The 14,862-nt window shown below is 35.7% G+C and overlaps 1 long non-coding RNA gene and 1 pseudogene across 1 annotated transcript in view; both read right to left on the reverse strand.

Annotated features, from left to right (window-relative positions):
* The window catches only part of LOC105481693 (uncharacterized), a 722,106-nt gene that overhangs the window by 406,452 nt on the left and 300,792 nt on the right, over positions 1-14,862 (reverse strand). The gene's annotated exons all lie outside the window — the stretch shown is intronic.
* On the reverse strand, positions 7,360-14,725 carry LOC105481692 (PWWP domain-containing protein 2A pseudogene; annotated as a pseudogene).

The following is a 14,862-nucleotide window of genomic DNA, read 5'->3' on the forward strand; positions in this document are numbered from 1 at the left end:
ATATACCAAAACCGATGGAATACAGCAATAGCAGTACTCAGAGGGAAGTTTATAGCTACAAGTGCCTACAACAAAAAAATAAGAAAAACTTCAAAAAATCAATCTAATGATGTATCTTAAAGAACTACAAAAGCGAGAACAAACCAAACCCAAAACTAGTAGGAGAAAAAAAATAATAATAAAGATCAGAGCAGAAATAAATGAAATTGAAAAAAAATACAAAACAAAAGATAAAATTGTTACAAAGTTTTACTTTTGAAAAGTTAAACTAAATTGACAAACCTTTAACCAGACTAAGTAAAAAAGAGAGAAGGCCCAAATAAATAAAATCAGAAATGAAAAAGGAGACATTACAACTGATACTGCAGAAATTCAAAGTATTATTATTGGCTACTATGAGCAACTATATGCCAATAAATTGGAAAATCTAGAAGAAATGAACAAATTCCTATATACATACAACTTACCAAGATTGAATCAAGAAGAAATACAAAACCTGAACAGACCAATAACAAATAATGAGATTGAAGCCATAATAAAATGTTTCCCAGTAAAGAAAAGCCCAAGACCTAATGGTTTCACTGCTGAATTCTACCAAACATCTAAAGAAGAACCAATATCAATCCTACTCAAACTATTCTGAAAAATTGAAAAAGAGGGAATACATCCAAATTCATTCTATGAATTTGGTATCTACCCTGATACCAAAACCAGACAAAGACATATCAAAAAGAAAAAAAAAGAAAGAAACTTCAGGCCAATATATCTGATGAATACTAATGCAAAAACCCTCAACAAAATGCTAGCAAACCAAATTCAACAACATATTAGAAAGATCATTCATCACAACCAAGAGGGATTTATCCCTAGGATGCAAGGATGGTTCAACACACACAAATCAATCATGTGTATGATACATTGCATCAACAGTACTAAGGACCAAAACCCATATGAGCATTTAAATTGATGATGAAAAAGCACTTGATAAAATTCAACATCCCTTCAGATAAAAACCCTCAAAACACTGGGGTTAGAAGTAACATACTTTAACATAATAAAAGCTACATATAACAGACTCACAGCTAGTATCCCACTGAATGGAGAAAAACTAAAAGCCTTTCCTCTAAGATCTGAAACACAAGGATACCACTGTCATCGCTGTTATTCAACATAGTACTGGAAATCCTAGCCAAAGCAATCAGACAAGAGAAAGATAGAAAGAGCATTCAAAGTAGAAAGGAGGAAGTTGATTATCCTTGTTTGCAGGTGATATGATCTTATATTTAGAAAACTCAAAAGACTCCACAAGAAACTTACTAGAACTGATAAAGTTGCAGGACACAAAATCAGCATACAAAAATAAATAACATTTCTATATGCCAACAGTGAACAATGTGAAAAAGAATTTTTTTTAAATACCATTTACAATAGCCACACATAAATTAAATACCTAGGAATTAACCAAAGAAGTGAAAAATGTCTAAGATTTCACACCACCAAGAATATTTCCTCTGAGGTTCTACTAGTCAAGTTAAGGCCATAACTTGTGTCCTTTCTCTTTATTTTTTTCTCCTTTTTCCTTCCAAGCTGTGTTTGTGATTCTCCCTTGCGCAATTATTCACTTGGTAATGGGCTATGGCAACAAATAGATTCTCAAGCCTAACGGCATTACCCATTCAGGGCTCAACATCATTTCAGTCTAAGAAAGTATTTCATTAGGGGTTTAGGATTCCCCAGTTAGGAATCCCCTGAGGCTATCAGATCGATTAAAACAAGATCTGTGGTTAAGACTTTCTTGTAAGGGAATCAGTTGGGCTCATTCTCATCAATCCAAAACAGCTTCTTTACCCAGACCTACTCAGCTATTGCGTAGCCTCTTCTCTTAGTGCTAATAGATTTTCATTTTTCCTGGTTCCTTTCCTTTTGTGTTTAGAATGAGAGATAAATGTACACTAAGGTGGTGTGGGGTTTGGAGGCTCACTTACTGGAATTCTTGAAGTCAGGCTCTGCGTGTACTTCATCCCTATATGTCTTGTAGAAATAGTACACTGTCTTAGACAGTATATGCGCTCAATGAATATTAATTTAAACTGTGAGTTAAGGCCAAGTGGATTAGGCAAAGTGAAAATATACATAATGTGGAAAATTTTTAAAAGGATAGTATTACACTTTTGGATACTAACTTAAGCAAACAGTATCTTACACAAGTGGATGTGTTCTGGGGGCAGATGCCTATAACAGATTAGGACCAGAGACTTTGTTAAGTGTCTCATTGTATTTACCATTTATACAAACCTCAGCTATTCCATTTAATTGTGCAAATTTTCTCGACATAAAAAATAAAATTAGTGTTACTGGTCCAGTATGAGTAGATTTAGATTTTCCTGTTATTCAAGTATATTTTCTCATCTGGTGTTCACAAGCTGCATTTTCTAAGGGATGATGTCAGATAAGGGTATATTCAATAACTGTGGAACACAGTAGCAGATTAAGGTGCACCAACAGATAGAATCTCGGTCCATGAACCTGGGATTTGCAACTACTGAATTAAACAATGCAAATGCTTAGTTTAACATGGCAGGACATATTTCTTGGAAATATTTTTTTGGATGATTGGTTTCTTCACACACAAAAAGACAATTATTTCCTAGAATATTTGGTTATTTTTTAACTTTCTCATAATTGATTATATATAATAAACAAGAACACATCACATGCATAGCTTCAAAGTTTACAACAAATTACAGGTTTTTTAAATGTTGGAATTTATCTATATTTTCATGAAAACAATTACAATTTGGCTATATTTTATCACATGGTGCAGTTAAAAATTAAGCAAAATTAGTCTTGTTATATTACACTCGTATTACTTACTACACAAAGTATATCACACAGATCATACTTTGTTATGACTATAGAGAAATTATGCCTACTGTGTTTACTGCTGTAACACAGTAATTCCATAAGCGTTTCAGAGTCCCTTTGGGAATTCCTCATAGTGACATGACATCCCAAACTGCCAGAACCCACATTTGGATATGTATGATTTTGCTTAAAAATATGTTAAATTTTATGTAGTCAAGCAGTTCTCCCTTTGGCGACTCATCTGAGGAGTCCCAGGAAATTATGCACTTCTATTCTAGGGCTGGAACTATTTACCCTTTGAAAGAAATATAAGGAAATAAAATAAACTCAAGTTCCCTTTAAAATTATTACTTTAAAGGCAATGTTACCCACACAGAAGATCTTCAGTAAAGCAACTAAATGCCTATTTAACACTTATAACATGTTAAGAGATTTATTATTACCTATATCAATAAAGGATTGAAAAATATCTTAAAAGTCTTCTTCAAGTTACAACTTGATTTGGATTATTTAAGCAGAATCCAATGAAAACCTGTTCTATTTGTAGGAATTGCTGACAAAGACTATTTAACAAATTCCTCTTAAAGAAACTGGTCAGATAATTGTTACTGTGATTTAATATACAGCTTTCAGTCTGTTTCTTGATAATTCTGAGTGAAAATGAAGATGACTGATTACCAATCTCTGCACAGAGTTTCAATTGACGTTCAGACTAAGTAACTTTTCAGCCTTCTGCTTTTCCATTAATAAACTCAAATTCTTTTCTCATAATCTATTTGCCCAATTCTGTCATGTGAGAAAATGGAGTAGGCAAACATTTCCCTATTCTTCCACAATGTACAACTAAAAACCCTGGCATTGTTACACAAAAGCAAACAGAGCAAACCTGATAAATAGGAAAAAAAAAAAAAAAAGTCAGAACAGCTAGCAGCTAGGAACATAAGGGCGCAAAGAACACCATGATGGTGAGTTCCTCACATGTATCCCAGACTTGGAGCTGAAGAAGCTGGCAATCCAACAGACACGGGAAAAGTGAAATAAAATGAAAGCCACAGAAAAATCTTACTCTTCCTAAACAAACAAAACAACACCAATAACAACAAAAAAAAAAAAAAAAAGAAAAGAAAAAAAACAGAATGGGCAGCTTAGCAAGAAACCTTCAGCAATAACTGCTTGACTCAAGCCAAACGTCAAAAGAAAAATGGTAGTCTTATCCCCTTCCTCATCAACAAAGTCAGAGAGAAAATCTGGCTATCTACTCCCATCTATTAATAGTAATAATAAGGTGTCCCCTCCTCTATCTGCTGAGGGTGGTGCCTGAAGGAGTTAGTGGAGAGTCAGTATTCTCACCACCTCCTTGACAAATGAGGTCACTCTCTCCACGGTGTCAGTAGAGGAATGTGGGAGCAGTAAAGAGGCACTCCTAGCCATCTTAGCCAGAAAAGTATGAGTGGATTTCACCTGGGGAGCCAGAATTCCCATCTCTGCCCAGCAGTAATGAGAAACTTTCCCCAGATGTTATTAGGCTGAGTAGGGAGCCTAGATTTCCTCTCTCACCTAACAGCACTTACAAAGCAACAGCACTGATTCCCCCTCTCCAACTGTCCCCTGAAAGAGTGGTGTCAAAGAAGTCAGCTAAAACAAAGATTTAAATAAGATCCAGAGTCTCACACATAATAATAGAAGCTTCCAAGTTTCAAACAAAAGTCACTGATTACTTTAAGAATTAGAAAATTCTCAAAGTGAATGAAGAAAATATTAATAGAAGTCAACGCTGATGAGAGAGATATTAGGATTAACTGACAAAGACTTTACAGCAACCATTATAAAATTGCTTCAATATGCAATTATGAACATGCTTCGACCAATTAAAACACATAAAGACTCAGCAGAAAAAAAAAAAAGGACATCTCAGCAAAGAGAGAGAAGATATAAAGAATACTAGATAGAAATTTAAGAAATGAAAAATATGATTGTTTTTAAAAATATAAATGGATGTGTTCAAAAACAAAATGGAGAGGGAAGACAAAACAACTAATGGACTTGAAAATAGAAAATATAAATTGTCAAATGTGAGCAACAGAAAGAAAATATACTAAAAATATAAAATAAACACAGTCAGAGGGACTTGTGGGACAAAAAGAGAAGAGCTAACATTTGTGTCATCAGAGTTCTAGGGAAAGAGAATAAGGAATGTGGAGCTAAAAACTTAAAGAAATATGTGAAAAATATTTCCAAATTTGGCAAAAGAAACAAATCTACATAATCAAGAAGCTGGATGAATGACAACAGTATAACTCAAAGAAATCACAGCAAAACACATAATGCTCAAACTTTGGAAAATAAAGACAAAGAAAAATCTTGAAAGCAGTGAGACAGAAACTACACTTTATCTCTAGGGAAAAATAATTTGAATTACAATGGATTTTTTTTATCAGAAACCACAGAGGTTAGAAGGAAGTGACACATTTTCTAAGAACTGAAAAAAAAAATAAACTACTAACCCAGAACTCTATAGTCAGCAAAATATTTTTCAGGACTGGAAGAAAAATCAAGGTATTCTCAGATGAAAAAAAAAAAGAGAGAAATTGTTACATTCAAACCTACCCTGCATATCAGATCCTAATAATCTTAACTCAGGTACTGTCTTTAGCATCCCACTGTCCTCCCTACTCCAAGCCAGAGCCTATGTAAACAGAGAAAATAGTTTTTCACCCTTCTTACTGAGAATACACATAGAAGTATTTTATGTGTCACTACAGAATTGATTATATTTATATGTGTTTAAATAAACAATAGTGTATTTATTTATTTATTTATTTTTGAGATGGAGTCTTGCAGTGTCAGGATCTCGGCTCACTGCAACCTCCACCTCCTGGGTTCAAGCAATTCTCCTGCCTCAGCCTCCCAAGTAGCTGGGACTACAGGCATGTGCCACCACATCCAGCTAATTTTTGTATTTTTAGTAGAGACCACGTTTCACCATGAGGCCAGGATGGTCTCGATCTCTTGACCTTGAGATCCAATCCACCCACCTGGCCTCCCAAAGTGCTGGGATTACAGGAGTGAGCCACTGTATCCGTATTTTAAATGTTGGTTTTGTCACTCTCAGTTAATCCTTTAGCATATTTGTGAAGCTTAGTGCATCCATTGCTGGTGAGTTAGTGTGATCTTCAGGGGATGTTACAGAACCCTGTTTTTCACATTACCAGAATTATCTTTCTGGACTCTCCAGCAGTGGATCCAAATAAAGATGAAATATTTAAAATACCAGATAAAGAATTCAAAAGGTTATTAAGTTACTTACGGAGATACAGAGAAAGGTGAAAGTCAACATTAAAAATATTTAAAACAATTCAGGATATGAATGAAAAACTTCTTAAAGAAATAGATATTTCAGAGAAAAAGAAATAGAACTTCTGGAAATGAAAGACACATTTAGGAAACTATGAAATGATGTGGAAAGTTTTAAAAACAAACTAAACCAAGTAGAAGAAAGTATTTCAGAGCTCAAAGATGAGGCTTTTGAATTAACTCAACCACACAAAAATTTTTTAAAAAAATATTGAAAATAAGTGAACGAAGTCTCCAAGAAATATGGAATTATGTAAACTGGCCAGACCTAAGAATTATACATGTTCCTGAGGGAGAAGAAAACGCAAAAAGTTTGGAAAACCTATTTGAAATAATAATTGAGTATAATTTACTGGGTCTTGCTAGAGATTTAGACATTCAAATATAAGGAGCTCAAATGATTTCTAGGAGATTCGTTGCAAAAACAAAAAAAAAAGAGAGAAATCACCAAGGCATATAATCATCAGACTATCTGGAGTCGACGTAAAGAAAATAATTTTAAGAGCAGTGAGACAAAAACATCAGGTAATCTCTAAAAGAAAATCTATCGAACTACTAACAGATTTCTCAGCAGAAATCTTACAAGCCTAGGAAGGATTTGGGGTCCTATCTTTAGTCTCCATAAACAAAATAATTGTCAGCCAAGAATTCTGTATCCAACAAAATTAAGTGTCATAAATGATGAAGAAATAGCCTTTCTCAAACAAACAAAGGCTGAGGGAATTTGTCAATGCCCAACTAGCCCTACAATAAACATTAAAAGGAGTTACGTATCTTGAAACAAAAGGTTGGAACACAACAGAATGGAACCACTGGAAGCATAAAATGCAAATGGCTTGCAAAACAATAACACAATGAAGGAAACAAAGTCACTAGGTAACAACATGATCACTGGAACATTACCTCACATCTTAATATTAACATTGAATGTAAATGGCCTAAATGTTCAATTTAAAAGATACAAATTAGCAGAATGGATTTTTAAGAATCACAAACCAAATATCTGCTATCTTCAGGAGACAAATCTAAAATGTAAAGGATCCTTACAGACTCAAGATAAAGGGGTGGAAAAAGATATTTCATGTAAATATAAACCAAAGTGACAGAAATTGCTATTCCTAGATAAAACAGACTTTAAAGCAACAATAATTATTTAAGCAAAAAAAAAAAGACAAAGTCATATAATAATAAAAGGATCAATTCAACACAAATATATTAATAATCTTAACTATATATGCACCTAACTGTAGAGCTCCCAGATTCATAAAGCTATTACTACTAAGCCTAAGAAAAGAGATAGACAGTAACACAGTAATAGTGGAGCACTTTGACACTCCACTGACAGCACTAGACAAATCATCAAGGCAGAAAGTCAACAAAGATATACTGAACTTAAACTGCACTCTAGAACAAATGGAATCTAACAGATACTTACAGAACACTTTACCCAAGAACTGTGAACTATACATTCTTCTTACCAGCACATGGAACATTCTCCAAGATAGATCATATGATGGGTTGCAAAACAAGTTTTAATAAATTTTTAAAAATTGAAATAATAGCCAATATCTTCTCAGAGCAGAGCAGAATAAAATTAGAAATCAATTCCAAAAGAAACCCTCAAAACTATACATGTACATGGAAATTAAACAATCTGCTCCTAAATTATTTCTGGATTAAAAATAAAATCAAAATAGAAATTTTAAAAATTATCAAAATGAATGACACTAGCGACAAAAGTTATCAAGCCTGTGGGATACAATAAAAACAGTGGTAAGAGGAAAGTTTACAGCACGGAATGCCTACATCAAAAAGTCTGGAAGATCACAAACTGACAAACTGACAAGCAAATGTCACACCTCAAGGAACTAGAGAAAAAAGAACAAACCAAACTCAAAGCTAGGAGAAGAAAATAAATATCAAAGATAACAGCAGAACTAAATGAAATTGAAACAAAAAAATACAAAAGATCAATGAAACAAAAAGCTGGTTCTCTGAAAGGATAAACAAAATTGATAGACTACTAGCTAGGTTAACCAAGAATAGAAGAGATATTCAAATAAGCTCAATGAGAAATAGATATCGGGGAAACTCCACCCCTGATATTCAATGTGGGTTCTTTTCTATTTTCCTAAGCATTGGGTGGTCTGAGATATAAAGGGAAAGAGTACAAAAGACAGAAATTTTAAAGCTGGGTGTCCAGGGGAGACATCACATGTCGGCAGGTTCTGTGATGTTCCCTGAGCCGTAAAACCAGCAAGTTTTATTAATGATTTTCAAAAGGAGAGGGAGTGTACGAATAGGGTGTGGGTCACAGAGATCACATGCTTCAAAAGGTAATAAAATATCACAAAGCAAATGGAGGCAGAACAAGATTACAGGACCACAGGATGGGGCGACGTTAAAATTGCTAATGAACTTTCGGGCATGCATTGTCATCAATAACATCTTATCAGGAGACAGGGTTTGAGAACAGACAACCAGTCTAACCAAAATGTATTAGGCAGGAATTTCCTCATCCTAATAAGCCTGGGAGTGCTACGGGAGACCGGGGCTTATTTCATCCCTTTGTTTACGACTGTAAAAGGCAGCTGCCCCCAAAGTGGCCATTTTAGAGGCCTCCCCTCAGGGACGCATTCTCTTTCTCAGGAATGTTCCTTGCTGAGAAAAAGAATTCAGCAATAGTTCTCCAATTTGCTTTTGAAAGAAGAGAAATATGGCTCTGTTCCACCCGGCTCACTGGCAGTCAGAGTTTGAGGTTATCTCCCTTGTTCCCTGAACATTGCTGTTATCCTGTTCTTTTTTCAAGGTGCACAGATTTCATATTGTTCAAACACACATGCTCTACAAACAATTTGCACAGTTAATGCAATTATCACAGAGTCCCGGGGCGACATACATACTCCTCAGCTTATGAAGATGATGGGATTATGACATTAAAGTAAAGATAGGCACAGGAAATCACAAGGGTATTGACTGGGGAAGTGATACGTGTCCATGAAATCTTCACAATTTATGTTCAGAGACTGCAGTAAAGGCAGGCGTAAGAAATTATAAAAGCATTAATTTGATGAACTAATAAATGTCCATGAAATCTTCACAATTTATGTTCTTCTGGCATGGCTTCAGCCAGTCCCTCCCATCGGAGTCCCTGACTTCCTGCAACAAATAAAAATGGACACATTACAACTGACACCACAGAAATACAAAAGGTCATTCAAGTATACATAAACACCTCTATGCAAAACTAGAAAATCTAGCAGGAATGGATAAATTTAGAACCTCTTTAGCTGGAATCAGAAAGAAATAGAAATCCTGAAGAGACAAATAACAAGCAGTGAGAGCAAATCAGTAATTGAAAAAACAAACTGCCAACACACACACAAAAAGCCCAGGGCCAGATGGGTTCACAGCCAAATTCTACCAGACATTCAAAGAAGAACTGGTACCAATTCTACTGAAACTATTCCAAAAGATTGAAAAGGATGGAATCCTCCCTAACTCATTCTATGAAGCCAGTATCACCTTGATACTAAGCCAGGAAAGGAGATAACAAAAAATGGAAACTACAAACCAATATCCCTGATAAATATAGATGCAAAAATCCTCAACAAAATACTAGTTAACTAAATCCAGCAGCACATCAAAAAAGTAATTCTTCATAATCAAGTAGGTTTCATTCCAGGGATGCATGGATGATTCAATATACACAAGATAATAAATTAAGTACATTATACAAACAGAATTAAAACCAAAAACCATATGATCACTTCAGTAGATGCAGAAAAAGCATTCAATAAAATCCTGCATTGTTTTGTGATAAAAATCCTCAACAAACTAGGCACAGAAAGAACACACCTGAAGATAATAAAATCCATATATAAAAAACTCACAGCCTACATCATACTGAACATAGAAAAGTTGAAAGAATTCCCCCTAAGAACCAGAACAAGACAAGGATGCCCACTTTCACCACTTCTATTCAACATAGCACTGGAAGTCCTAGCCAGAGCTATCAGGAAAAAGAAATAAATAAAGGACTTCAGAATTGGGAAAGAGAAAGTCAAACTCTGTTTGCTGATGATATGATCTTGTAACTAGAAACCCTAAAGACTTCTCCAAAAGACTCCTAGATCTGATCAATGATTTCACGAAAGTCTCTGGTTACAAAATCAATGTACAAATTAGTAGCACTGCTATACACCAACCATGACATAGCTGAGATTCAAATCAAGTACTCAATCCCTTTTACAATATTTAGAAAAAAATAAAATACCTAGGAATATGCTTAACTAAGGAGATGAACAATCTCTATAAGGAGAACTTCAAAACACTGCTGAGAGAAATCATAGATGACACAAACACATGGAAATACATCCCATGGTCATAAATTGGGGGAATCCATATTGTGAAAATGACCATACTTCCCAAAGCAATCTACAGATTCATGCAATTCTAATAAAAATGTTAAATAACAATAGTATTTTTCACAGATTTAGAAAAACAATCCCAAAATTCATCTGGAGCCAAAAATGAGCCTAAATAGCCAAAGAAATCCTAAGCAAAAAGAAGAAATCTAGAGGCATAACATGACCCAACTTCAAATTATACTACAAGGCTACAGTAACCAAGACAGCATGGTACTGGTATAAAAGTAGTTACATAGACCTATGGAACATAATAGAGTACCAATAAATAAAGCCAAATACCTACAACTGGCTGATCTTTGGCAAAGCATACAATAATATAACCTGGGAAAAGGATACCATATTCAATAAACAGTGCTGGGAAAATTGGATAGCCACATATTGAAGAATGAAACTGGATCTTTATCTCTCACCACATAAAAAATTAACTAAAGATGGATTAAAGATCTAAATTTAGGATCTAAAACCATAAAAATTCTAGATGAAAACCTAGGAAAAACTCTTCTGGACATTGGCCTAGGCAAAGAATTAATGAGTAAGACCCCAAAAGCAAAGGCAACAAAAATAAAAATAAGTAAATGGGGCCTATTAAACAAAAGCTTTCGTATAGCAAAAAAAAAAAAAATAGAAAAAGAAAAAAAAATCATCAGAGTAAACAGAAAACCCACAGAATGGGAGAAAATGTTTGTAAACAATGTATCCGACAAAGGACAAATATCCAGAACTTATAAGGATCTCAAACAAATCAGTAAGAGAAAAACAAAATAATCCCATTTAAAAGTAGGCAAGGAACATGACTAGAGATTCCTCAAAAGAAGATATACAAATTGCCAACAAACATGAAAAAACTCCTCAACATCAATAATCATCAGGGAAATGCAAATTAAAGCGTTAAAATACCACCTTACCCCAACTAGAATGGCCATTACTAAAAAGTTAAAAAACAATAGATGTTAGTGTTGATGTGAGGAAAAAGGAATGCTTCCATGCAGTTTGTGGGAATGTAAATTAGCACAACCTCTATGGAAAACCGTATTGAAATTTCTCAAAGAACTAAAAGTAGACCTACCATTTGATCTAGCAATCCCACTATTATCTACCCAAAGGAAAAGAAGCCACTGTATCAAAAAGACACCACCAGCACATGTTTGTTTATCACAGCGTGATTCATAATTGCAAAGATACAGAACCAACCTAAGTGCCCATCAACCGATGACTGGATAAATAATATGTGATGTGTGTATATATATACATACACACACACACACACACACACACACACACCATGAAATACTGTTCAGCTATAAAAAATAATGAAATAATGTCTTTGCACAACTTGGATGGAACTTGAGGACATTATTATAAATGAAGTAATTCATGAATCAAAAACCAGATTCAGCATGTTCTCACTCATAAGTGGGAGTTAAGTTATGGGTACGCAAGGACATACAGACTGGTATAATGGATACTGGAGACTCAGAAGGGGGTAAGGTGGTAGGGAATGAGAAATGAAAAACTGCATGTTGGGTTTGATGTTGGGAAAAAGCTGAGTGTTGGGAAGAAAGTTAAGGCAGGGCTTGCATAATGTCCTCTGGAATGTGTCTAGACTTGCTGGCTCCTTGCTTCTAGCCCTCCTAGGCTCTTGGATCAATTGTATTCCCATTATCTCAAGTAGCAGAACATGTTCCATATAAATGCTAAACCATCACAGCTGTAGATCGTGCAACTGCCCTTTTGACCACCACATTCTCACCACCTGTTTCTTTGTTGGATTACCAATAAATAGCATGAACTCCCAGAGCTTGGGGCCTTCGCAGCCTCCACAATTGTGATGGCCCCCTGGTCCCACTTTACTTCTCAAACTTTTTTCTCAATTCCTTGACTCTGCCTAACTTTGTTGCCCCCACGACCTGGTGTTGGGTCTGATCACCCCAACAGTTTGATGTACACTAATCAGGTGACAAGCACAATAAAATGCTAGACTTCACCACTACACAGTTCATCCATGTAACCAAAAACCAATTGTACCCCTCAAGCTACTGAAATAAAAATACATTAAAAATAAGTAGTCGTTAAATATCCACACTATTCCTGCACCTCACCAGCCCTTACAGCAATCCCCAATATGCAGCCTGTGTCCATGTTCCATAGTCACAGGCTATACTTTACATAGACACACACACATACACATGGTATTAGGTACAAATAACAACAGTCCTCACGAAAATTCAATTTCAATTTGAGGCTATGGTTTCTATGCCTTGGAATGGTTTTAGACTTCAAAACTGAAAAATATTCCTAAAATCTCACTTCCTTAAGACCAAATTTTGATTACATGTTCAGTTTAAGCTTCTGAGTCTAAAAATGGCTATAAGGTAAGTATTTTTTAAAATAGCCAATTCAGTGCAATCTCTCTCCAATTTGGCCAAGTTATGTAGTAGAAATTATTCCTAAACAGACTGAAAATCTATGACGACTTCCAATGGTCTTGCCTACCTTACTGTGTTTATGTTTCAAACAGTCAACAGAGCCTTTACTTCAGAGGTCAGTTGCTTGGCAGTTTTAGCTGCCTCTGTAATAGCCTTGCAATACAGGCCCCTTCTCTTCTTATTCAAGTGTGTCTGGAAGTTTTCTAAAAAGTGAGAAAGGTACAGAAGAGAGAAAAAAAATGCTGGAGAATTGAACCATAAAATACAGTCCTCCTATAGGACTAAAAGGCCGTTATCTTTAGTAAGAACAGGGGCTGGCACCAAGGGAAGTCATGTATCTTGGCCCAAACAATGTCCCCAACACATATGGTCCTGCCATGTGGTATGATGCATTTAGAGACAATTTTGGAAGATTCATTTTCAAGGAATTACTGAAATTTTCCTCTTCCTTTGACGAGAAGGAAGTGAAGGATTTGGAAGGTGCATGCATACTGCCTGGAGGAAAATGAAAGCTTTCCGAGGAGCTACATTCAGAGTTGGATGATTTCAAATCATCTCTGCTATCAATGCTACACACTGATGCATGGGAAGTGTCAGATATCTTTTGGTTTAAGTCCAGAGATAATGCTTTTGCTGCCCTTTTTGTCCAATGTCTATGGTTCATCCAGTTCACCAGGAGCATGCATTTCAGTTGGGTCCTGAACCTCTCACTGCTGGCCTCTTCCCGGCCTTTTCAGGGACTCTGATTTTCAGAAGGCCTTTACCTGGTGAGCGCATAGAGGTGCAGCAAGACTGGAGTTGGGGACCATCTCTGCACTCCACACTTCCTCGAGTCCTGTCTTCAGAGAAGAGTCATTTTCTTCATTCCTGTACCTCTGTGTTTTTAAATGAAACCTGGGCAGAAGGGCGCCTGACTAGGATTCTGATATTGACCCATGAAATGGACTTTCGAATGTGCATTTTTGGAGTACAGGCTTCAGTTTGCTTCTCTTATGCCTTTTCCTTGGCAATTTTTGACAATTCCCTGAGCTTTTGCATGATCCATGTTCTTACTCTAGGAGCTGATTTTTAGTACTTAACTGAGCTTTTGACCTATCTACCTGAGCAGAAACATTTACTACTCTGCCTCTTCTGTGAGCAGTATTTGAAAGCATAACCACAGAATTTCTTCTCTGGCTTTCATTTTGGGTTTTTCCATCCACTTTATGGCCAGTTTTTACTTTTTTGTTCACAGTAGGTACATTTTCATATCTTCTTTTTTTACTGTCATATTTAGCAGTCACTTGCATTACTACCTTTTCTAATTTTATTTTCAACAACAGCATTTTTTTTTAAACATTTATCACATACGACTTGCCTAGGTCACAGTTTAATGGGATTATTGAAGTGGGTTCTTCCCCAAATATCTTCGTTTGGGTAGCTTAATTTTCTGAGGAGGGGGCTGAGGTACTGATTGGTTAGATGGATTCTGATAGAGCAGGGAGGATAAGGTGGTCCTTCATGGGAAAGAGGTGATGTTTTGGAAGTCCACAGGCTTTCAGGCAAGCTTAGCACACGAGGTAGGGCAGGAAAAAGGTCACTGGGAACAGTACCATTCACTTCACACTTGACTTCCGTCCCTTCTTGGAATGTATGAGGTTGAAGCTACATGGCTACGAGTTATCTTTATAGTCCCTTTTGGGAAATACTGTCACAGGGATGCGAGCCCAAACAGCATCACCAGAAGAGCTGTATATGTTTCCCACCAAAAGTTGGGCTATGGCACCAAATGTTTCATGGTCTCTTTT

Source organism: Macaca nemestrina, chromosome 16 (genome assembly GCF_043159975.1).
Source record: "Macaca nemestrina isolate mMacNem1 chromosome 16, mMacNem.hap1, whole genome shotgun sequence".
NCBI classification, from domain to species: Eukaryota; Metazoa; Chordata; class Mammalia; order Primates; family Cercopithecidae; genus Macaca; species Macaca nemestrina.